The sequence below is a fragment of the Giraffa tippelskirchi genome, chromosome 13, assembly GCF_054371585.1.
Source record: "Giraffa tippelskirchi isolate mGirTip1 chromosome 13, T2T-mGirTip1v1.2.pri, whole genome shotgun sequence".
NCBI classification, from domain to species: Eukaryota; Metazoa; Chordata; class Mammalia; order Artiodactyla; family Giraffidae; genus Giraffa; species Giraffa tippelskirchi.
The window spans coordinates 17,033,194-17,057,110 of record NC_137287.1 but is presented as its reverse complement, the minus strand read 5'-3'; the positions used below and the strand labels follow the sequence as shown (position 1 = coordinate 17,057,110).

At 48.1% G+C, this 23,917-nt stretch overlaps 1 protein-coding gene and 1 long non-coding RNA gene across 9 annotated transcripts in view; one reads left to right on the top strand and one right to left on the bottom strand.

Annotated features, from left to right (window-relative positions):
- The window catches only part of KATNIP (katanin interacting protein), a 231,238-nt gene that overhangs the window by 26,387 nt on the left and 180,934 nt on the right, over nt 1–23,917 (top strand). The gene's annotated exons all lie outside the window — the stretch shown is intronic.
- LOC145531287 (uncharacterized) lies at nt 18,482–23,160 on the bottom strand. Its single transcript, XR_014072321.1, has 2 exons — nt 22,593–23,160; nt 18,482–20,188 (listed from the first exon to the last, which is right to left on the bottom strand). It is a non-coding gene; the product is annotated as an uncharacterized LOC145531287 (long non-coding RNA).

The window sequence follows — 23,917 nt, the reverse complement described above, 5'->3', positions numbered from 1 at the left end:
GAGGACACGTCCTGCTTTTACACAGAGCCACGGAGGCCCCAGGCCACTCTGTGAATGGAGCCCACACTGTGCTTCTGCTCAAATGCTTGTCATGTGACCTTTAGCCTAGTCTCTTGACCCCTCTCACCTCATTTGATAATTCCCACCTTGGAGACTTGGTATACAGAATCAAGGCAGTGATAAGGTGCCTAGCCTGTGCATAGTAAATATTCCATAAATGTTAGTTGCTGCATAATTGTGATCATTCCTTAGCGTGTCTAGAATTGGACAGAGAGAGTCATGGCCTTGGATGGAAAAGACAGCACAATTGCACTCAGGGCTGAAGGGGTCTTCCTTGCTCCAGCCGGACTGTAAGCTGATTCCAGGCTTCCAGGTTCCTGGCTGTGTGCCCCAGGCAGGCAGCTCTGGGGCCCCCACTGTAAACCACTCTGAGAGCCTTCTGTGATAATGGACTGCCTCTGCGTGCAGCTGATGGGAGATTCTGCAAAATGCCTCTGACGGCTCGCTCCTCTGCTGAGCTCACTTTATAAAGGACCTCAGAAGTCATTCAACTCAACCGCCTAGCAAATGTTAAGCCTTCCCTTTGCACGCACATGTAAGCGTGCACATGCACGCATGCGCACACACGAGCACTTCCTGCTGTTAACAGAGCCTTGTGGTACAAAGATAAGAGACGCCTTTCATGTTCACCAAGCAGAGGAGGAGACTGGGATCTCAGGGGGACCCAGCAAAGGAGGGAGGTGAGGATTCAGGGTGCCTCCAGGGACCAGGCTCTCTGGACAGCCTCTCTGAGAGTGAAGGACACGCCTTCACTCCCCTCTGGTCCCTGGACCTCGTGTTGTCTTCATACTCCTCTCTCCCAGCTGTTTCTTCTCCTGGCTCAGAGGCCAGAGAGAGTCTGATCAACCTGCCTAATCAATACTAAGCGGCAGGAACTCCCCTGGTGGTCCGGTGGTTAAGAATCTGCCCGCCAATGCAGCGGACCAGGGTTCAATCCCTGGTTTGGGAAGATCCCACATGCCACAGGGCAACTGAGCCCCCACGTGCCCCAACTACTGACGCCTGTGTGCCCTAGTGCCCAAGCTTCACAGCAGGATTAGCCACTACAATCCAAAGCCCAAGCACCTCAATTAGGGTGTAGCACCCCGATCGCCACAACTAGAGAAAACCATAGCATAGCAATGAAGACCTAGCACAGGCAGAAATAAAATAAATAAGTGAAATTAAAAAAAAAAACACTAAATACATTGAGGGGTACAATGCTCTTGACATTAGCCCCCCAGTTGCTCTCCCAAGAGACAACCATTGTAATTAATTTGTGTCCTTCCAGAAGTATTCTATCTATCCTCTCTGCCCTTACCTCCACCCCCTCTCTTTTAACACAATGATAGCGTGCAATACATTGTTCTGGATTTTTCTTTTTAGTTAACAACGTGTCTTAGAGAATGTCCTATAGCAGCACATGTATACAAATCTCATTCATTCTTTCTTATGGCTGCCTAGTACTTCACTGTGAATGAACAAAAACCCAGTCCTTTATCTGACATCTTTGGGGCCAAATGTGTTTCTATTTTTTTTAGAATTTAGAAAGTAATATTATCAAAGTATGGCCCTGAGTCAGCACTCTGTAGTCAAATATATTAATATATCTGCAGGAAAATACTAAGTGGAATAAGACTTTAAATTTCATGTCAGTTCAGATCTGGTTTTGCTACTAATAAATGACATATAGAGAATTGTGAACTTGTCCATAAATATATGACTTGTTATTTAGGCTCTAAGCTGTGTCTGAGTCTTTTACAACCCCATGGACTGTAGCCTGCCAAAGCTCCCCTGTCCATGGGATTCTCCAGACAAGAATACTGGAGTGGGTTGCCATTTCCTCCTCCAGGAGATTTTCCTGCAGGGATCGAACCTGCATTTCCTGCAATTCCTGCATTGCAGGCGGATTCTTTACCGCTTGAGCCACCAGTGTGTGTGTTAGTCGCTCAGCTGTGTCCGACTCTTTGCGACCCCATGGACTGTAGCCCGCCAAGCTCCCAAGCTCCAGGGGATCTTCCTGACCCAGGGATTGAGCTGGTGTCTTACATCTCCTTCATTGCAGAAGGATTCTTTACCACTGAACCACCAGGAAAGCCTAGATATATAACTAATTACCAGTTAATGCCCTGGAGAAGGAAATGGCAACCCACTCCAGTATTCTTGCCTGGAGAATTCTATGGACAAAGGAGCCTGGTGGGCTACAGTCTGTGGGGTTGCAAAGAGTTGGACATGACTGAGCGACTGCCTAACACTTCCCAATTAATGACTCATCTAGGCTATAGGGGTTGGAGAAGGAAATGACAACCCACTCCAGTGTTCTTGCCTGGAGAATCCCAGGGATGGGGGGCCTGGTGGGCTGCCGTCTATGGGGTCGCACAGAGTCAGACACGACTGAAGCAGCTTAGCAGCAGCAGCAGCAGGCTATAGGGGAGAAGGCAATGGCAACCCACTCCAATACTCTTGGCTGGAAAATCCCATGGATGGAGGAGCCTGGTAGGCTGCAGTCCATGGTGTTGCTAAGAGTCGGACACAACTGAGCGACTTCACTTTCACTTTTCACTTTTATGCATTGGAGAAGGAAATGGCAGCCCACTCCAGTGTTTTTGCCTGGAGAATCCCAGGGACGGGGGAGCCTGGTGGGCTGCCGTCTATGGGGTCACACAGAGCCAGACACGACTGAAGCGACTTAGCAGCAGCAGCAGCAGCAGGCTATCAGGAGTCTTCTGCTACTATAAGAGTACTGGAAAGAGTATTCTAGAGCAGGCATCTCAGTGCAGTTGTGCAGGAATAGCCAAAGGTTAACTCTTACAAGTAGAATTAATGGATCAAAGAGGATGTGATTTTTTAAAATCAGTGTTCCTAATTTGTCTTGTAATGGTGCGTGAGCAGGGCAGAGTGTTTTGTTCAGGACACCTTGTGGAATTCTGGCCAGATTCAAGTGTGGCGGCCCTTGGCTGAGGCACCCACACTCAGTAGCCTTGGCTATGGTTCCCTGATCACTTTTCTTAGCAGGGAATGGGAGCAGGGTATTGTCCTGAAAACATGGGAGCATGTCCAGCACCTCAATTTCTGAGTGCCAGATCTCCTGGGCCCTTGGCCCCAAGCACCTGTCATGGCCAATTGCAGGAGGCCAGTGGTTCTTCTTGTAAGTTTCAGACCCCACCAGCCTGTAAACAGCAGACCCTTCCCTTTGCTCATTTCAGTTCTCAGTGTTCTTGCAGCTTCAGTCTTCTGTGGGGATCAGGAGCTTCCTCTTGCATACTTACAGATCTCCACTGCTTTGTTGAAAATGTTAGAAAAAAATAATTTTAAAAAAGGAAGGGAGAGAAAAAAAGACAATGGAAGCTAATGGTGCTGCATTACAAAAGCCTGTCCAGTATGACAGCTGACATTCCAAATCTACGCTTTTCCCAGAATGAAGCCTTTTAGTTCACATTTCTGGGCAGAGAAGAGTGAAATTCATTTTACATCCAACTGCCAGTTGTATTCCCTGCGGTGAAGTTAGTCTTTCTGCTTCTTGTGGTCTTGGTCTCTGCAGCTTTGAGAACTTGGACAGTGGGGGCTCCGGTGATATGAACAGCTTCTGATTTCTGTAGGGGCAGGTCAGTCACATGGTGGGTTTAAGAACAGCGTAGCCAAGTAGTTGAGCCTGTGAACCTTGGACCCAAACAGCCCGGATTCCTAGCCTCCTGCCGTCACTCAGGTAACATACCTATCCTGTCTGTGGTTTGACTTGCTCTTCTAAAGACTAAGAATGTGGTCTTTGCCTGCCAATGCAGAAGGTACAGTTTCGATCCCTGATCCTGGAGGGATCCCACGTGCCTTGGAGCAACTGAGTCTACATACCACAACTACTGAACCTGTGCTCTAGAGTCCGGGAACCACAACTGCTGAGCCCACGTGTTGCAACTACTGAAGCCTTTGCCCCCAGAGCCCTGGCTCAGCCACAAGAGAAAACACCGCAATGAGAAGACTATGCACCATGATTAGAGTCTTCCCTTGAGACTCAGCTGGTAAAGAATCTGCCTGCAATGCGGGAGACCTGGGTTCGATCCCTGGGTTGGGAAGATCCCCTGGAGAAGGGAAAGGCTACCCACTCCAGTATTCTGGCCTGGAGAGTGCCATGGACTGTATAGTCCATGGGGTAGCAAAGAGTTGGACACGACTGAGTGACTTGTGCTTTCTCGCTCTCCACAGCTAGAAAAAATCCCGTGCAGCAACAAAGACCAAGTACAGCCAAAAATAAGTAAATAAAATCATTTTTCTTTTCTTTTTTTTTTTTAAAAAGAGTAGGGATAGTATAGAACCTACAGTCTAGGGGTGAGGTAAGGATCCAGTGAGCTAATGCATGTAAAGTGCTTAGAATGGTGCCTGGTACTTACTAGGAGCTGGATACGTGTTGAGTATTATAATTTAGGACTGGTATTGTAATTAGTATTATACTGAGGGCAAAATGACCTGTTTAAAAAGCTAATCCCTTCCGAGTCAGAGGTGGATGAGAACTCTTGCTAAGAAAAAGCAGGACCCAGATTGGTCATTGTTCCTCACCGCTTCAGTGTGATGGAACAGCACATCATCCCTCCTGTGAGAATTACCTTGCCCTTGAAATCACTAACCTACTCCCAGGCCCCTGGCATCAGGCTGGGAGCTGTAGGAAACGTGTACGCAGCCGCCGAGCCCGTAACCCAAGCTGAACAAACGGCAAGGCCAAGACTCGAGATTCAAGAAGCAAAGAGAATCAATTTCTGATAAAGTGCCAGGAAGGAGATTGACACGTCTAAAACCTTCCTGGTATCAGCTGAGCTTCCAACACAAGATTAAACTTGAAGAAAAAAACCCATCAGAGAGCTGCAATTTGTGACCAGAAGGAGATAATGTTGACAGCTTCTTCCCAAGTCAAGTTTGGATAAGCAGTGTGCCCTTCACCAGAGCATCAAAATTTTCTATATCCTCAAACCCTAGGCATTAAATTGCCCTGAGTGTCCCTTTACCTCTCCACCTCCCCTCCCCAATCACTTTATAGAATGCAGAATGTGATGAGAAAAGAAAATGATACTATCCAAGTGAAGGAGGTTACTGAAAATTACTGATGAAAGGTACACGTCATGGTGAATAGGAGCCCGCAGAGCTGTTGCCCAGTCTGGGAACACCTCTGGAGGAGCAGGGCCAGGGCTGTAACAGTGCCAGGCCCCCAGGGCTCCAGTCCCGAGTCACCGTGGCTGACTGTAGGCACACTCTCGGTCCCTGCTCTGGGCCTCCGTTTCCCCTGCGACTACCCCAGGTCTGATAAGAGCTGACATCAACGTCATCAGGGCCCACAAGCCGTGTCTCTGAGGCTCTGTTCAAGTGATAGAAATCCTCCTCAACCCAGCTTCAGGGCTTCTCTGATGGTCCAGTGGTTAAGAATCTTCCTTGCCATACAGGGGACACCAGTTCGATCCCTGGTTGGGGAAGATCCCATATGCTGCGGAGCCGCTAAGTCTGTGAGCTGCAACTAGTGAGTCGGAGTGCACCAGTTGTTGACACCTGCATGCCTAGGGCCTGTGCCTCCCCGCAGTAAGAAGCCTTCCTTTCTCAATCCAGATGCTATGAGTTAATTTTCCCCTTTTATAGGTTTACCTAAACAAATACAACACGCTCTAACATCTGTTAGGCACCTTCCTTAACCCTTCTCAGTTTCCTTAGCTGTAAAGGGGGTGGCATTCATCCTTCCTTCGCAGATGTCCAAGGGCTCAGTGAGGATGAGGAAGATAAACATGGGATGCCCAGCCCCGCTCAGAGGGTGCCCCTGCCTCTCACACCGGGCACTTTCTCTCTTCTCCCCACGGATCCTGCTGCTGGTTCAGAACTAGACAGGGTCCCAGACTCCTGGGACCACAGGGCTGGGCAGGTGAATGAGAAGCTGTGGCAGTGACTGCCAGATAAATGAAAGCCTCAGTTTCCTTGCCTGACAAGCCGAGATAGTCTGACACCGACCTTCCCCAGCTAAGCACTGTTAATGATGGGGCTACATTCCCATTTGTTGTTGTTTTAGTCACTAAGTTGTATCTAATGCTTTTGCAACCCCTTGGACTATAGTCCACCAGGCTCCTCTGCCCATGGGATTTTCCAGGCAAGAATACCGGAATGGGTGCCAATTTCCTTCTCCAGGGGACCTTCCTGACTAAGGGATTGAACCTGAGCCTCCTGCATTGGCAGGTGGATGCTTTTGCCACTGAGCCACCTGGAAAATCCTGTGTTCCCCTTGGAAGCTGCTGAAGAGATTATATGCCCCACCTCACCCTCCGCTATGTGTAGGAAAGTCCAAGAAAGTTCTCAGTTTCTTTTCCCAGGATGACTACTTTGATGGCCTTTTGCTTTTTCAATATAGAAGCCTAAACTTTTGCAAAAATCTCTTTGAACTTCCCATGCTCTGTTGATGCCCTGGGAGATGGCTTGGCACATGAGAAATGGAATGGCAAGAGTGATCAAGGGCAGGGAAACTGTCCAGATCCGACTACTTGGGTTTGCATCCTGGTTCTAACTCTTAATTTGCTGTGTGGTCTTTGAAAGTGAAAGTAAAAGTCGCTCCGTCATGTCCAGCTCTTTGTGACTCCATGGACTATACAGTCCATGGAATTCTCCAAGCCAGAATACTGGAGTGGGTAGCCTTTCACTTCTCCAGGGGATCTTCCCAATCCAGGGGTCAAACCCAGGTCTCCTGCATTGCAGGTGGATTCTTTACCAACTGAGCTTTCTTGGCACTTAACATAACCTCTCTATGCTTCAGTTTCCATCTGCTGAATGGAGCTGAAAGCATAGTGCCATCTCATGGGGCTATTGACAGAATTAAATAATACACACGAAGTACTTAGAACTATACCTGTAAGTCCTGTTTAAAAGTATGTTATTGTTATTTGTCCAGTCCCACTGCTGGGTCGCGTTCCAGAATGTTTCTTCAGCTGGGGTAGCTAGGGGAGACAGTGTCAGTGTAGTTCATATCTGCAGGCATTGACCTCAGTGGGGCTGGCATTAGACATTTTTAATGTCTTTTTGATTCCAGAACTAATGCATTCCGATTGTAGAAAAATAGAAGAGGCTTAATGCTACAAACATTAGTCCTTATCCTACCACCTATAAAGTCACTATTTTTATTTATTTTTTTATTCACTTCTCAGTTCAGTTCAGGTCAGTCACTCAATCATGTCCAACTCTTTGCAACCCTATGGACTGCAGCACGCTAGGCCTCCCTGTCCATCAGCAACTCCCGGAGTTTACTCAAACTCATGTCCACTGAGTCGGTGATGCCATCTACCCATCTCACCCTCTGTCATCCCCTTCTCCTCCCGCCTTCAATCTTTCCCAGCATCAGGGTCTTTTCCAGTGAGTCAGTTCTATGCATCAGGTGGCCAAAGTATTGGAGTTTTAGCTTCAACATCAGTTCTGTCCTGAATGAATATTCAGGACTGACTTCATTTAGGATGGACTGGTTGGATCTCCTTGCAGTCCAAGGGACTCTCAAGAGTCTTCTCCAACACCACAGTTCAAAAGCATCAATTCTTTGGTGCTCAGCTTTCCTTATAGTCCAACTCTCACATCCATACATGACCACTGGAAAAACCATAGCTTTGACTAGATGGACCTTTGTTGGCAAAGTAACGTCTCTGCTTTTTAATATGTTGTCTAGGTTGGTCATAGCTTTTCTTCCAAGGAACAAGCATCTTTTAATTTCATGGCTGCAGTCACTATCTGCAGTGATTTTGGAGCCCAAGAAAATAAAGTCTGTCACTGTTTCCATTGTTTCCTTGTTTGGCATGAAGTGATGGGACTGGATGCCATGATCTTAGTTTTCTGAATGTTGAGTTTTAAGCCAACTTTTTCACTCTCCTCTTTCACTTTCATCAAGAGACTCTTTAGTTCTTCTTCACTTTCTGCCGTAAGGGTGGTATCATCTGCATATCTGAGGTTATTGATGTTTCTCCTGGCAATCTTGATTCCAGCTTGTGCTTCATCTAGCCCAGCATTTCCCATGATGTACTCTGCATATAAGTTAAATAAGCAGGGTGACAACATACAGCCTTGACATACTCCTTTCCCAATTTGGAACCAGTCTGTGGTTCCATGTCCAGTTCTAACTGTTGCTTCTTGACCTGCATACACATTTCTCAGGAGGCAGGTCAGGCAGTCTGGTATTCGTGGTCTGGTATTCCCATCTTTTTAAGAATTGTCCACAGTTTGTTGTGATCCACACAGTCAAAGGCTTTGGCGTAGTCAATAAAGCAGAAGTAGATATTTTTCTGGAACTCTCTTGCTTTTTCAATGTTGCAGTGGATGTTGGCAATTTGATCTCTGGTTCCTCTGCCTTTTCTAAATCCAGCTTGAACATCTGGAAGTTCATGGTTCACGTACTGTTGAAGCCTAACTTGAAGGGTTTTGAGCATTACTTTGGTAGTGTGTTGAGATGAGTGCAATTGTGTGGTAGTTTGAGCATTCTTTGGCATTGCCTTTCTTTGGGATTGGAATGAAAACTGACCTTTTCCAGTCCTGTGGCCACTGCTGAGTTTTCCAGATTTGCTGGCATATTGACTGCAGCACTTTCATAGCATCATCTTTTAGGATTTGAAATAGCTGAACTGGAATTCCATCACCTCCACTAACTTTGTTCGTAATGACGCTTCCTAACACCCATGTGACTTCACATTCCATGATGTCTGGCTCTAGGTGAGTGATCACACCATCATGGTTATCTGGGTCATGAAGATCTTTTTTGTATAGTTCTTCTGTGTGTTCTTACCACCTCTTCTTAATATGCAACTATATATATTTCAGGCTTAGGATCATACTAAGGGACAATTATAAATGCCTACCTTCCATTTCTTTTTTAGCTTTTTTTTTTTATTGAGGTATAACTTACATACAATAAAGGGGACAATCTTTGGTGTACAGTTTTATGAATTTTTGTATATGAGTACTCCTGTGTTACCACTACCCACATCAAAATATGGACCATTCCTAGCAATGGAGGAGGCATCCTCATGCTCCCTTCCTGGTACTGCAGCTCTCCAGGAGGGTGACCACTGTGTTGGCTCTAATGGTATAGACTAGTTTTGCCCGTGTTTGAACTTCATATAAGTAGATTCACAGAGTAACCACTTTTTTTTCCTTCTTTGTTTTGTTTTTGTTAAACATATCTGGGAGATTCGTCCATGTTTTTATCTTATTTACTTATTTTGGGGTGCGCTGGGTCTTTGTTGCTGCACGCGGGCTTTCTGTAGTTGCAGTGAGCAGGGGTTACCCTCCAGTTGCGGTGCGCAGGCTTCTCACGGCAGTGGCTTCTCTCGTCGGGAAGCACGGGCTCTAGAGCTCCTGGCTTCAGTAGTTGTGACACACAGGCTCAGTTGTGGCTCAGGGGCTCGGCTGCCCCACAGCTGAGGAATCTTCCCTCACCAGGGATCCAACCTGTGTCCCCTGCGCTGGCAGGCGGATTCTTATCCACTGGACCACCAAGGAAGTCCTCATCTGTGTTTTTAAATGTATTAATAGTTCACTCTTTACCACGATGGTATTAAACCTTCAGTTATCCTTTCATTAGAATACTTAAATTGTGAATTTTACAAATAATTTACCTGTCATTAAAAATTTCAAGTTTAAAATTTCATGTTTGTTCACTAAATTAAAAAATGCTCTGCAAACATACCCCTACCTAATAACCCTGTCTAGAAATAACCTGTTATTGGTAGGATGTTCATCTTTCTAGACTTTTTTCTGTTTGTTACAGTTCTAGTCCTTGTTTCAGTTGGGAGTGCATTTGGCTGCAAAGAACAGGAAACCCAACTAACAATGGCCTAAACCAGGGATCAGCAAACTCTTTACGTCACAACTACTCAACTCTGTCATTGTAGTGTGGAAACAGCAATATCAGTATGTTAATTAGTGAGTCAGGCTGTGTTTCAATAAAACTTCCGTGACAAAAAAAATAGGTGGTGGGACAGATTTGGCCTATGGGGTGTAGTTTTTTGACCCTTGGGTTAACAATAGGGATTTATTTGGCTCATTTGGCAAGAAATCTAGAAATAGCCTTATAAAAAAAGCCTAATGATTTATACTCCTATTAAAAACATTTGAGAATGCCAGACTCTCTAAAACCTTGCTAATAGTGGATATTAACAGCCTATCCTGTTTTTGCCAGTACTTTTTTGTCCTTATTCCTGTGTTTGGGGAAACACCTTTGCCTGGTCTTCCAGCTCAGTAATTTTCTCTATATCTGTATCTATTCTGTTCTCCATTATCTTTTTTAAAAGTTATTGATTTATTTATTTTGTTTTAATTTTATTTTTTGTTGCACTGAATCTTCACTGCTGTGCACGGACTTTCTCTAGTTGCAGCAAGCAGGGGCCACTCTTCGCTATGGTGCATGGGCTTCTCATTGCAGTGACTTCTCTTATTGTGGAGCTTGGGCTCTAGGCACATGGTCTTCAGTAGTTGTGGCACACGGGTTTAGTTGCTTTGCAGTATGTGGAATCTTCTCAGACCAGGGATCGAACCCATGTCCCCTTCATTGGCAGGCAGACTCTTATCCACTGTACCACCAGGGAAGTCCTCTTTATTGTCTTTTGATTTTTTTTTTAGTTTTGATGACTAAATATTTTTTTCATGATTTCTTATTCTCTTCCATAGTAGGTTGTTCAAGGAGTCAGTGCCTTCTCTGATTCTCCTGATAATATTAAAAATGTTTGTAACGCCTCTGCTTGCATTGTTATCTCTGTTTCTTTCATTGTTTGTTTGTTGAGTTGGACCCTCCCTTCCATGGTGTGAGTTTTCTTGAAATGTTTGGGAATTTGTGAATATGTGCTCTTCTAGGAGAGTCCCAGGGATGGGGGAGCCTAGTGGGCTGCTGTCTATGGGGTCGCACAGAGTCGGACACGACTTTCGGACACGACTGAAGCGACTTAGCAGCAGCAGCATGTAATGTGATCTCCTGTTTTGTTCTCTGTGAATGCCTTTTCTTTTTATGAGAGTTTGCTACCAGTGACTATGGGCAGAGGGGTGGAAATTACCACAAAAAATGTGATGCTTGTCTTCTGAGTTTGTCTTCTGAGCACAGAATTCTTCCTTTTTCTTCTGGATATATTCTGCTGTTCTGTCCCAGAACATGGTCACAGCTCCTACAATCTGGATGGATTGAAGAGCCATTTCTTGGCATCCTCATAGGCATTCTCAACCCGCCTCTTTCACCTTTGACCTCAGGTCCCCTCCTCTCCCTGGAGAATGTGTCGCCTTTAGGCTTGGAGCAGCCCAAGACCCCCTTTCCATATCATGATCCTCCTTCCGAGCTTTCGATTTGGCCTGTGCTTCTTTTCATTCATCCAGTTCTGTCTGCCAGCATTTCTCAAGAATTTCTCAACATTTTAAATCCAGCAGTATCACCCCTCCTTATCATCCTGTGCTCTTATGAATTTTATTTTGTTTTTTGAAAATGTTTCTTTTTTTGGTTCAAAGTGTTAGCTGCTCAGTCGTGTCCGCCTCTTTGCGACCCGAGGGACTGTAGCCCGCAAGGCTCCTCTCTCCATGGGATTCTCCAGGCAAGAGTTTTGGAGTGGATTGCCATTTCCTTATCCAGGGGATCTTCCCAACCCAGTGATGGAACCTGGGGCTCCTGCATTGCAGGTGGATTCTTTACTGTCTGAGCTACCAGGGAAGGTTGCATCAGGTCTTAGTTGCAGCAGGTAGGGTCTTTTGCTGAGGTGTGCGGGCTTCTCTCTAGTTGTGGTGCCCAATCTCCAGAGCCTAGCGGCTCAGTAGTTGCAGCACATGGGCTTAGTTGCTCCATGGCTTGTGGCATCTTAGTTCCCAGACCAGGGATCAAATGAACTGAGTCCCCTGTATTGGAAGGCAGATTCTTAAGCACTGGATCACCAGGGAAGTTCCTTATGAATTTTAAGTGGTATCATTTCTATGGACTTGGGTAGGAGAGGCTGCTGTGTGTACTTGCTCTTGGTCTTCCCAACTTGATTCAGTCTCAAGGTGACTCACCTTCATCTGGACAAGTTCATTTTTCTCTAAAAATACACTGTCAGAACCAAACTGAGTATTTCGACTATGAACAGCTCTGTATAGACCATGGAGATGGAGTATACTTTCTAGTAAGAATTGGGTTCCCATACTAACTCTGCTCTCCACTGCATTGGTCAAGTCCCTTCACTCACCTAAGCCTCAGTTTTCTCACCTGTCAAATGGGAATAACACCCCCTCATAGGTTAATGAAAGTGTCAATTGCAATAATGTGTCAAGTGCTTAACGTGGGGCCTGGCACACAGTAGGTGCCAAAACATGTTAGTTCCCTTCTTCCCTCTGATCCTGACAAAATTTCTAACACACATCGTGTGTGCTGTGGTTGTGGCATGCTTTTGGCAGCCATATCACCTTGTTAGCTCATACTGAACACATTAACGAAAAGCCCTGCCTTTGTCTCATAAACTTTTCTCAAGCAGACTTTTCCAACACCTCTCCTTGTATAGGACTTTTACCCTGGCCATGATGCGTTTTATCAAGCTGTTCTTGATCCAATCTCTAGCCTGTAGAAACTGACCTAAACCCAGATTCCGTCATCCAGTTTATTCCATGTGCCACCCATCTGAATGTCATCTGCAGACTGAATAAACAGCCTTCAACAGCCAGATCTGGCCATTGATAAAATTATGGCCTGCGATAGGACCAAGGACAGAACCCCATGGCATGCCACCCTTCAGGGGAGAGTAATTTAAGTGACTGAGCGGGATGATTAATATGTCTAGTTCCTGTAATAGTCTGTCCTTGTGACTTGATTATAATAATAATATTAGCAACCATGTATTGGGTGTTATTTACAGGCCAGGCACTGAGGTAAGCATTTTTTATATATTATTTTTATTTTTCTTATAACAAGTCTATAAGGTAAGCATTTGTCTTACTTAAGACTTGGTTTTAAAAAATAAACTCCATCTAGCTTTTGCAGAACAAGGACTATATTACTTCATTGTTGTTGTTGTTTAGCCACTAAGTCACGTCCTACTCTTTTTCAGCCCCATGGACTGTAGCCCACCAGGCTCCTCTGTCCATGGAATTTTCCAGCAAGAATTCTGGAGTAGGTTGCCATTTCCTTCTCCAGGGGATCTTCCTGACCAAGGGATCGAACCCACATCTCCTGCATTGCAAGTACATTCTTTACCACTGAGCCACCAGGGAAGCACATGTGACTTCATTACAAGGCTGTAAAGGGGAGATGCTCCCCAGAAGCCAAGGGCAGTGGTATTCCTGGGTGGCATGATGACAAAAATTGTGTCAAGAATGGTGAATCAGTGCCTGGGGCCCTCTGGGTTCCAGAAAGTCCTCTATGGCTCTTATCTTTATATCTGTCAGTATCTATCCTTTTTTTATTTTTTAATATTTATTTATTTGGCTATACCAGGCCTTAGTTGCAGCATGTGGGATCTAGTTCCCTGACCAGGGATGGAACCCAAACCCCTACATTGGGAACTTGGAGTCTTAGCCACTGGACCACCAAGGAAGTCTCTGTGTCCTTCTTCTCACCTGGTGCAAACCAACTTTCTGTTTCTTGGTTCACCTAGTAGACAATAGTCCCACTAGCAACTCTGAGTTCATATTCTCCTTTTCAAGAAAGCAGTCAGATCTTCCTTGAGCCTGTTCATCCCAATTCCCCAGGATTACTGGCCTTGCATGGGGACTTCCCTGTAGCTCCAACAGTAAAGAATCTGCCTGCAATGAGGAGACCCGGGTTTGATCCCTGGGTTGGGAAGATCCTCTGGAGAAAGGAATGGCAACCCGCTCCAGTATTCTTGCCTGGAGAATCCCATGGACAGAGGAGCCTGGCTGGCTACAGTCTCTGGGGTTGCAAAAAGTCAGACATGGCTGAACGACTGACACTACTTCTGGCCTTGCTTGGATCAGATGCCTGCTGCCAGGCAGCACTGGGGTCAACACTGTCTGGACATGACCTTCGGGAGTCTCGGGGCTATGACCTGGTAGCCGTGGGGCCAGCGATGTCCAGAGTCCTGCCCCATGTCATTTGTACATTTTACAAGTGAAAGTGAGACCCAGAGTCACATGGCAAGTAAGTAGAGGAATCAAGACTTAATCCTGGTTTGTCTGATGCCAAAGCTGGTAGTGTTGATGCTGTGTTCCTTATATCGGACCATGTGGTCCCAGGGTAGCCGTTATGGTGGTATTGGTTAGGGCTGGCCCATGTCCCAGCCTGGGGAACTTGAGTACCCACCTTTTGCCTCTCCATAGTTCAGTCCCAGATCGGGACTCTGAGGTTCTTGGTTAGTTGGTTTGCTTGTTTTATTTTTTTTGGTGATTTGGCAGATGCTTCAGCTCTAGTCATCACAGAATTCAGAACTTTGATGAGGGACCTGATGCTTCAGAAGTTAAGCACAGACTTTGGAGTCCAGTAAAACTGGGTTCAGATTCCAGTTCTGCCACTTTTTCACTGCCGACTCTCTGCCTCAGTTTCCATAACTATTACTGTAAAATAGAGGTGATGCTACCTACTTTATCTGTTGGTGTGATGATTCAATGAGATCATACAGGTAAACCACACGTGGCCAGTATAGACCAATCAGTTCTATTGATGTTACCAGTTGATTAACTCAGAAACGATGGGAAAAGCACAGGAATCCAGAGGAGAAAGCCTTTTCTTAGAGAAGATTTTTTGTTGTTGTTGTGGACCATTTTGTAAAGTCTTTATTGAATTCGTTACAATATTATTTCTGGTGTATGTTTTGGTCTTCTGACCGCAAGGCATGTGGGAATCTTAGCTCCCTGACCAGGGTTCGAATCTGCACCCCTTGCATTGGAAGGCAAAGCCTTAACCATCGGACTGCCAGGGAAGACCCCCAGAGGAGATAGCCTTTTACTCATCCACAGGGTAGGGAGCGGAAGGTAGATTGGCCAGGGTTCCAAGGGTAAAATGACGTTGAAACTTGAAGAGTGGAGAAGAGGATTGAGGGAAGGGCCAGGCAGGTAAGAACAGGTACAGGCAAATGAGCACATCCAGGCATGTGAGGGACCAGCAGGAAGTTCATTGTGATAGAAGTGAAATATTGGGAGCAAACGGGGTTATGAAGCTGGGGTCTGATCGAGAAAGCGTTGCTTGTTTGTGTGTCCATTTGGCAAATATTTGTTGATGACTTGCTGTGTGCCAGCCACTGCCCTGGGTCCTGTTGGTTCTGCAGTGAACAGAACAGGCACAAATCCACACGTTTGTGGCACTTACTCCTAGTGGTTAGAGGTAGGCACTAAGCAAATTGGTAAAATATGAAGAGAGTCAGAGGGGGGAAAAAAAACAAGGCAGGGAAGCAGGGCGGGGGCTGCTAGAAGGGTTGTTATGTCACATAGGCCCTTGGGCAGAGACTAAAGGAGGGACAAGGGGAGAGCTTTGGGCAGAGAAGACAGTGAAAATGAAAGGCCTGAGGTTGGCGCATGTGTGGCTGAATTAAGGGGGATGAGGGGCAGGGTGGTGGGAGGCGAGGACAGAGGGGTAAAAGCCAATTGTGTAGAGCCTTGTGGCCATTTGTAAGAACCTTTGGGCTTCCCAGGTGGTGCTAGTGGTAAAGAACCCACCTGCCAGTGCAGGAGACGTGAGACGCTGGTTTGATTCCTGGGTCGGGAAGATCCCCTGCAGGAGGGCATGGCAACTCACTCCAGTATTCTCGCCTGAAGAATCCCCTGGACAGAGGAGCCTGGCGGGCTACAGTCCATGGGGTTGCAAAGAGTGGGACATGACTGAGTGACTGAGTACACAGGCTTTTGAATGAGTGGGAGGGGACTCATGGGAACATTTTCACTGACAGAGGGCCAGGACCGGACAGATTTTAGCAGGATACGCTCCCTGGCTATGTCTGAAGAGTAGACAGTGGGGAAGGGCAGGCAGGGAGACCCATCGGGGCTGCTGCAGAAAGTCTGTGGAGGTGACAGCGAGTCGGGCTGGGGGCAGCAGTGAAGCCGAAGAGAAGGCGCTGGGTGCAAGCATTGTGAAGATGGAGTCACTTGGATCTGTGGTCGGACCCGGATATGGGTGGCGGAAAGAGAGGAATCAAGGAGGACTTTAAGTTTTGGTCTGAAAAGCAGAGAGGCTGGTCTTCTCCTGCGATGGGAAAGAGAGTGCAGACAGGTTTTAGGAGGAAGATCAGGGATTCAGCTTCAATGCTAGGAAGACCTCAGTCAAACAGCCAGAGGGGACTTACCTGGCGGTCCAGTGGTTAAGACTTTGAAGTCTCAAGGCCACAGGCATGGGTCCAGCCCCTCTTTTGGGAACTAAGAGGGACAGCCAATAATAATAATAATAATAATAATAATAATAATAATAATGAAGGTAGCTGAATATGCAGAGATGGCAATGGCAACCCACTCCAGTACTCTTGCCTGGAAAATCCCATGGACGGAGGAGCCTGGTAGGCTGCAGTCCATGGGGTCACTAGGAGTGGGACACAACTGAGCGACTTCACTTTGACTTTTCACTTTCATGCATTGGAGAAGGACATGGCAACACACTCCAGTGTTCTTGCCTGAAGAATCCTAGGGACGGGGGAGCCTGGTGGGCTGCCGTCTATGGGGTTGCACAGAGTCGGACACAACTGAAGTGACTTAGCAGCAGCAGCAGCTGAATATGGGATTCTGGAATTCAGAGGAAAATCCTGTGAAGCTGTATCTATCTGGAATGTAGAACCATTGATTCTTTTTTGAGAAGAGAAGTAGGGTGGATGGAGGTCATTAGTTATGCAGGTTATGTAAGAAAACAACATCCCTAAGAAAATATTTTTAACCTGTTGGATCAGCCGACAATCCCTTTTGCCAATTGCCACCCCTTCCTAATCCCAGTCTTCCCCTCCTGGAGTAACTGTTGTCCCAGGCAGGGCATGTCTCCTTCCAGACCTTTCTCTGTGCATCCACATACCCCAGTGAATCCATAAACTACATGTAGTATCTTGGGAGTGTATGTATTTTAATAAAATGGTAACGTAATGAATGTGTCACATGTGCTTTTGTCACTTGTCATTTGCCCCTCTTCTCTGAACTGTGTCTTAGAGATCCATCCTCGGTGTTACAAACAAACCTAGCTTTTTAAAAACTTGTCACCGTATGTTATGGACAGACTGTGGGTTATTCAGCCATTTTCCAGATGGAGGGTATTAGCATTTTGCACATTCCTCCTCCAGCACTGGTGTGGGTCTCTCTGGTAGATTCCAGGGATTGAACTGACCTGGTCCAAGTAGATTGAAGCTAGGCGGGGTTTTGTTTTGTCTTGTTTTAGTGGCGACTGCCACGCTGCTCCCTGAAGTGCCTCTGTCAGCTTCCTCACCAGCCGTGGCAGGTTTTTAATGAGGGAGGCCACAGGGATCTGTGGCAGGCTGTGGGTTGGAAGGAGCGAGCAGGAAGCCAAGAGACCAGGGGGTTTGTGGGCTGCTGTTCCACTCTTGGGTTTCCCCGGTGGTTCAGCAGGAAAGAACCCACCTGCAATGCAGGAGACACAGGAGATGCAGGTTCGATCCCTGGGTCAGGAAGATCCCCTGGAGGAGGGCATGGCAACCCACTCCAGGATTCTTGCCTGGAGAATCCCATGGACAGAGGAGCCTGGCGGGCTACAGTCCATAGGGTTGCAAAGAGTCAGGCACGGCTGAAGCAACTTAGCACACACTCACATTCTGCTCTTAAGAACCCACATTTTGAGGGAGACACGGGCTACTTTAGGGGCTGAGAGAGATGGTCCCCTTGCCTTCCTTTCCTCCTGGAAATAGATTAGCACATATGAAATGCCCCTCTCCCGCAGCCTGCACGCCTGGCTCCTTCCCTGTCAGCCGGTTTCTATTCCCAGCCCTCCTCACCAGCTAGAAGTCATCCTCTTCTGACAAAGACACCAGTCGAGACATTATAAAATTGCTGTTTTTATTAGAGCAGACCAGCTCCTCCATCATCGAGACCCTTGTCCTGCCACCAGCCTGGTAGCATCCTTGCCTGACACGCTTGACAGCGCGTTCAAGGGCTGGTGCATGACCAAGGTTGTGTTTGTCACTAGCCTGGTGCCTGTTGGGAGAGTGTGATCACAGCCCCGCTCCGGAGACAGACGGAATCCTACAACCAGCTGCTCTCCTGCTCCTACACTCTCCTGTTCCTGCATGGGAAAAGGAAAGTTGTAGCCTCTGAAAAGTTACGTCATCTTTTCTTTGCCTGAATTTCATGTGGGTGTTAACTTTGTATAAATTGCCTTCCCGGTTAGCTCAGGGAACTGGGTCTAGGGTCTAAACTTCAAGTTTAGATTTTGTGCACTCATAATTAGAAACTTTGAAATGTTTCTCATCAGCATAATCTTCATTGCTAACCTTTATCAAGAGTGTATTACACAGCTGGCAATATTTTAAATGTTTTGTATTTATAAAGTGGATGCTTTTAATCACCATCCCACTTTCTTTCTTTTTTTTGCATTTTTAAATTGAGATACTTAATTTACCTAACACAAAATTCACCATTTTAAAGTGTGCAGTTCCTGGACTTCCCTGGTGGTCCAATGATTAAGCCTCCCAGCTTACACTGCAGGTGGCACAGGTTCGATCCTTGTCAGGGAATTAAGACCCCGCATGCCTTGCATTAGGCTTCCCAGATGGTTCGGTGGTAAAGAATCTGCCTGCCAAGCGATTTCCCATTGTATGGATATGCCACAGCCTGTTTTTCCATTCATCCGTTGATGGACAGTTGGGCTGCTTCTGCTTTGGGGCTATTATGATGCATGTCCCTAGGACCACATCTCTGACAGCTGAGGAAACTCAGGCACCAGTGTCATTTGTCAGTCAAACAAGCCGGATGGGATTCTTACCCAGGTGCCTGGCTTCACAGCCGAGTCCTGACCACCCAACTTGGCTGTTTAGCTGACGAATGAAGGTCTGGGAATTCTGGACCTATGCTGCATACCTTCACGGCAATCGTGTTTCCAAATTAAATATTGAGCCCTGTGGTCTGAAGAGATCATTTCTGGGGACTTGGGTCTGTCCTGTTTGAACTCATCACCACTGTGGGACATCCTGGCTAAGCCAGGATTGTTCATTCAATTCAAAATGTGTTTACCAATGGTCTTTGATGTAATTGACTCAGCCCTGCTCTGGGAGTTCATGGTCAAGTAACTGATGTAGGTTCCTAGGATGCAGACTCTGGGATGGAATTTTGTGTGCAAGAGGCTGATTGGGGGGTGAGGGTGAGCTCTCAGGAGCAACTGGAAGAGGAAATGGCAGCCCACTCCAGTATTCTCGCCTGGAGAATCCCATGGGCAGAGGAGCCTGGTGGGCTACAGTCCAAAGGGTCACAAAGAGTTGGACACACTTGAGCACCTGAGCACACACGCTCAGGAGCAATACCTGTGTGGATGAGGGAAGTAGGCCTGGGCACAGGGAGGAGCGGAACTGTGATGCCAGCTGTGCCGATCCCACAGAGAACTGCGGGGATGGGTGGCCCTGCAGAGATGCTCCCAGTCAAGGCAAGGAGCCTGGGTCTTTGTTCCTTTGTCATGAGTCAGTCAGTATCAGAGATCAGATATAACCCGAGGTGAGAGAGGCTTCTCCCTGGGAAGGGCCACAGCTCCCAGCAGCTAGAGTGTGAGTGGGTGACCTGGGCTCACGTCCACTATACACATCTAGCCGCATGTCCATGATGGCTCAGATCAATGCTCCGACAGAGAAGGCTCTGTGAAGATGCTGCCGGAACACAGCTGAATGGAGGGTGTGCCCAGCCTGGGGTGGAGGTGAGCAGAGAGGAAGGGTCATCTTAACTGTGCCGTGAAGTAGACCCCAGACCTGATGTCCACTCCCAGCCCATAAACTGCTCCTCTTGGGTGCCTCAGTGTCTCCACCCCACTGCCCCAAGCCCAGCTCAGCTCTGCTCCTCCTCCAGCCTTGACCTCCCTGAGAAGGGCACCGCCATCCCTCTAGTTACACAGGCCGGAAGCTGCAGTTGAGATTGGTTGCTCAGTCACTAAGTTTTGTACGACTCTTTGCAACCCCATGGACTGTAGCCTGCCAGGCTACAGTTTTCCAGGCAAGAAATGGAAACCCACTGGAGTGGGTTGCCTTTTTCTTCTCCAGAGGATCTTCCTGACCCAGGGATCAAACCCTTGTCCCCTGCACTGGCAGGTGGATTCTTGACCACTGAACCAACAGAGATGCGGCGGTCACCCTTAATACCTTGTCCTTCCTTGCCGCCTTTTCCCAGACCATCACCCAGTCCTCCGTCCTCACGTTGAAAATATGTCCTCCCTGCCTTTTCCTTGTTGCCGACACCTCTTGTCTGATCACCCACAGGATCGTCCTCTCAGCCCCCCCAGCACCCACTTCCGGCTGACTTTCATTCCAGCCTCTCATCCCAACTTCGCCCCTCTGTCCCAGTAACCCTACACAGCTTCCCATTGATCTGGGGTTAAGAGCAAAACTCCCACCTGTGGCCCACGTGGCTTTGGTGGTCTTGCCCAGCCGGTCCCGAGTCATCCGCCTGGCTCCCTTGCCCCCCAGCTCCAGCCCCTCTGTTACTCTGTGTCCCTCTTACTCTCTGTTCGCCCTCACCACGTGGTCTTCACATGTGCACCCACTTTATTAGAGCACACACACCTCTGCGCCCCTAAATTAACTAGCTCATCCTTCACGCTGCAGTTCTGTTGTCACCCCTCCATGGAGCATCAGCTAACCTCCCAGCCACAGTCATGTTTCCCTTTGAAAACCAATCAATCCTGAATATTTGCTGGAAGGACTGACACTGAAGCTGAAGCTCCAATACTTTGGCCACCTGATGTGAAGAGCCAACTCATCGTAAAAGACCCTGATACTGGGAAAGATTAGAGGCAGGAGGAGAAGGGGGCAGCAGAGGATGAGACGGTTGGATAGCATCACTCACTCGATGACGTGAGTTTGAGCAAACTCTGGGAGACAGTGAAGGACAGAGAAGCCTGGTGTGCTATAGTCCTTGGGTTCGCAAAGGGTCAGACACGACTTAGCGACTGAACAACAACTAGGCGTCACTCACCCACCTCCAGAAATGTTTGATGATGTACATTTGGTGGTGGGGCCCTTTGCTTAAAGTTGCTCTTTCTCCCTAGACCATCTGCTCCAAGAGGCAAAGGAACTGGTCCCCATGTTGAAGAGGAAGTGCTCAGTCAGCCTAAAGAGGGGGAAGGGGAGGAGGGAGAAGAGGGGGACTAGGCGGGGAGGAAAAGATCCCAGTCCCACGTGGCTGGGGACGAGATAGGGCCGAACCATCTCCTTTACGTGCCTGGATCTCCAGGACCTCACACGGCAGAAATCTTGACTAGTGTGTGAGACAACATCTATCTGGGGACTCTGAGCCCCACTGCACCACCCTAGACTTGAGCAGACATTTCACTCCCCACCTGGCTTCCCCACCGCTTAGCACCCATCATCGGCACAAACAGGCTTTGCCCCCATCAGACTTTAAGCTGGCCTGGAAATGTCAGAAGCCAGGGGATCACCAGCATGCCCTGACCACTCCTCTCCATCCCAGCCTGAAGACGGCTCCCAGGTCTCCTGGTGCTGGGCCTTTGCACACACTGCTCCTGCATGGATGCCCACCCTGTCCCTCCTCTGCCTGCCCCCACCCACCTCTGAGCTCCCTGCAGCTGGCGTCCTGACCTCTCGCTCGGCCCCGAGCCACACCGGGCACCCGTCCTCTCCACCCACTGCTCCTGGGCCAGCACCCCCCACCCCCACCCCACCGCCTCAGAGCAGTGTCTGTCAGTGGCCGCTCCTCCAGTTCCTTGAGGACAAGGAGCTGATCTTCTGCCTCCGTCTCCTTCTTTCCCTCCTCATCCCTACCTTTCCACAAATTCACCGCCTCTGCCCCCACGGGCCTGCCATCCCAGTAGGGGAACCACAAACAAACAAACGAAGGTAATTCCAGAGCGGGGAAGTGCCGCTGCCACGTCGAGGAGGCCGAGAAGGCTGGGGACAGTCAGAAGCGGCCCCGGGAAGGGCCCCACGTGCCCACAAGCCAGAGGAAGCATTCCCGGCCGGGGAGACTGCAAGTGCCCCGGCCTTGAGAGGAAAGAGGGCACAGCCTCTTGGAGAAACAGCCACAAGGGCTGTTGGGCTGAAGGGTTGTGCAGGGTGGGAATGAGGTCAGGAGGGTGGTGGAGCCAGAGTATTTATCGTTGTCTCCGGCCCTTAGCACAGCACCCACCCCGTAGGAGAAGCTCAAGGAATCTCTGTTGAATCCTTGAGGAGGGGCCCTGAGGCCTCCCCCATCTTCAGGGGGGTGGGGAGGGGACGGCCCTGGGAGGAGAGCATCCATTCAGGCAGCCCCGCTTGCTGGGCAGGAAGAGTTAGGGAAGGTCCCAGTGATAGGTGTGCTCAGCGGGAGGTCCATTCCTTTAGAAGGAAATTTTCAGTGGCCTTCCCTGGTGGTCTAGTGGTTAAGAATCCACCTGCCAATGCAGGGGACGTGGGTCTGATCCCTGGTGCAGGAAGCTCACACAGGCCGTGGAGCAGCTAAGCCTGTGACCCACAACTGCTGAGCCCCCGCACGCTAGAGCCTGTGCTCCACGAGAGAAGCCACCACCACGAGAATCCCTCGTACCACAAGTAGAGAGTAGCCCTGCTCACCGCAGCTAGAGGAAAGCCCGCCCGCAGCAACAAAGACCCAGTGCAGTCAAAAATAACTAATACAAAATTTTAAAAAAGAAGCTCCTCTTTATATATACGTAAAAAAAAAAAAAGTTATTGGATGCAAACCAGGTGGTGGAGGCAGAGACTGGAGGGAAAATTTCACCCAGGTGACATCTCTCCTCCCTTCAGGCTGAGCGATGGTGCTGTGGGCTTGGAGGCTCTGACAGGCAACAGCCGCCCTGAGTCAGTTTAGTACCAGCCTGGCAGCTCGAGAGCAGACCTGCCTCATTCCTTCCTTAACACTCGGAGGCTGTCTGTACAACTGGGCTTCCCTGGGGGCCCTGCCGGCCTGCGTCCCCTCCCAAGCTCTCCTCAGGGTGGGAACAGCCTCAGCCCCTGATAGTTCTGCTCCACATCCTCCACTAGCCTCCTGGCCACTTCACAGTAAGCCCCGAGTCCTCACCACGGCTTCCACCCCCCACCCCCCACCTCAGGGCGTTTGCACGTGCTGTTCCTGCCACCTGCAATCTGCTTCGTCCAGATTCCCATAGGGGTCCGCTCCTCCACTTCCTTCAGTCTCCATTTGAAAGTCATTTCACCAGAGGCCTTCTCTGACCCCTTGACTAACACAGTACCTCCACCCTCTATTCCCTCTGTTTTTTTCTACCTCTTATTTTCCACAGCACTGAGCTTCATTTGATATACTATACACTCCCCCCCCCCTTTTTTTAAATCACCTGTCTCCTCTCAGTAGAACGTAAGTTTCTTGAGAGCGGAGTCTTTGATGTGCTCACTGTGTGCCCAGAGGAGTTGTTCAGTAAATACTGAGTGAATGAATGAATTGGGGAAATGAGGTCAGCGCCACCTGCCACTCGGGGTCATGTGAATGTGGAATTTCGGGCCTTGTGCTTCCCCATGTGTGGTTTGCACACTTGCGTTTCCCTGCAGGTGGCAAGTAAACACACGCTATTTCAGAAGGTCCGTATTTCTCTTTGCCTTCTGTTTATGGCAGGCGATAATGATTTTCCATTTATGGCATTAATATAAAGTTTCCTTTTTGAAGCACGCTCATTCAAGATTAAAAAAAGAGAAAATCTCTGTTTGCCTGCCTAAAAGATAGTTTATAATGCACATTGCCGTCTTACAAAAAAAGTTTTCTGAGAATAAAAAGAAATGTTAATTCTTTTCGAGCAGCTATTGAAAAAGATTTTATAGATAGCTGTGGAAGAAAAAATGGTTTCATA